The following is a 2,012-nucleotide window of genomic DNA, read 5'->3' on the forward strand; positions in this document are numbered from 1 at the left end:
CTTTATCTGAAGCACTCAGACATTGATTAGACCAACATCATCAAATTGTATCAATTATATGTCCTAAATATCTTTCAAAATTTTCTTCTCTATACCTATGACACTGCCCGTTATATAGCCTGTATTACTTCTTAACCTTGATCCAGAGGGAGGAAGCTACACAAAAATGTAAATCTTCCTTTTATCATTCACCATTTTTAAATCTTTCTGAGTCTTTCAAATAAAGACAGTCTTGGCCTGCAGACTGAAGGATTCCGGGTTTGATCTGGTCAAAGGCACATTGATGTTTCTATCTCTCTCCCTCTCCCTTCCTCTCTGAAATCAATAAAAACGTATTTTTTTTAAAGAAAAAGAAACAACACACCCAAGATGGAGTCACTTTGGTAAGCCCCACCAACACTTAATGCAGGCATGCCTAGTTTTATTGCACTTTCCTTTTTTGTTGTTATCCTCACCTGAGGATATTTTTCAATTTATTTTTTGGGAGAGTGGAAGAGAGAGAGAGAAACACATCGATTGGCTGCCTCCTGCATAAACCCGGCCGCAGGCTGCCAGGGAGGAGCCTGCAACCAAGGTATGTGACCTTGATCAGAATCAAACCTGGGACCCTTTAGTCCGAAGGCCCACGCTCTATCTACTGAGCGAAACCGGCTAGGACTCGGGTGAGCTTTGCTTTATTGCACTTCACAGATGTTGCATTTTTTATAAATTGAAGGCAAGACCCTCCAGCAAAAAGATTACAACTAACTTTATTGCAGTGGTCTGGAACTGAACCCTCAATATCTCCAAGATATGTCTATACCTGCAGTTTCAGCCTTTTCCAGGAATGGAATTTTTTTTTTTTTTTTTTTTTTTTTTGATCTTAGAAAGAAGGAGGGAGAGAGAGAGAGGTGTGACAGAAATTTCAATCAGTTGCCTTCCGCATTCACCCCTACAAGGAATTAAACTGGCCACACCTGCCGGGGCTGGGAATGGAATATTAAACCAATCAGTCTGGAATTAGCTGGTCAACTCTAGTGAGGATTACCTGTTAAAACCCCACGCCTTTCCCTCAGGGCAGGTAACCTTGCCTGAATTAATCCACTGAAGTTCCTTGTCCCACCCTCTCTCTGCCTATACTGGTTTACCATTGTGTTTCCCTTTACCCCACTTCCCAAATGTTGAGTTTTCTTACAGATTGAAGGCAAGAACCTCCACTAGCAAAAAATGTACAACTCACTTTATTGTGATACTTGCTTTACTGTGGTCATCTTGGAACCAAACCTGTACTATCTCTGAGGTGCGCCTGTAAAACCTACCATTTTGTGCAACTAGTCCCTTCTAGTTGTTAGGTGAGATGCTGCCCAATTCATAAATGGTTTTCTAAGGACTATTAGATCTTCAGATCAGCTCAACTGAATTTTGTTTTTTAACAATACCAAGTGAGGTAGATACTACAGCAAAGACCCTGGCTGGTTTGGCTCAGAGCATCGGCCTGCGGACTAAAGGGCCCTGGGTTCAATTCCAGTTGAGGGCACATGCCCTGGTTGTGGGCTTGATCCCCAGTGTGGGGTGTGCAGGAGGCAGCCAAGCAATGATTCTCATCATTGATGTTTCTATCTCTCCCTCTGCCTTCTCTGAAATCAATAAAAATAAATTGTTTAAAAATGCAGTAGTTTCCAAACATTTAAAAAAAAAAAAAAAGACAGAAGGTGCAGGTTTAGAAGGTAGATGATGATTTCAATTTTTAATATATTGAATTTAACCCAATCTATCAAATGTTTACATTTCTATATGAAATCAGCATTTTTACTAAGTTACAATGAAATATTCTACCTTCTGCCCTAACCGGTTTGGCTCAGTGGATAAAGTGTCAGCCTGTGGACTGAAGGGTCCCGGGTTCGGTTCCGGTCAAGGGCATGTACCTTGGTTGCAGGCACATCTCCAGTGGGGGGTGTGCAGGAGGCAGCTGATTGATGTTTCTCTCCCATCGATGTTTCTGGCTCTCTATCCCTCTCACTTCCTCTCTGTGA

This window comes from Plecotus auritus, assembly GCF_963455305.1.
Source record: "Plecotus auritus genome assembly, chromosome: 2".
NCBI lineage: Eukaryota > Metazoa > Chordata > Mammalia > Chiroptera > Vespertilionidae > Plecotus > Plecotus auritus.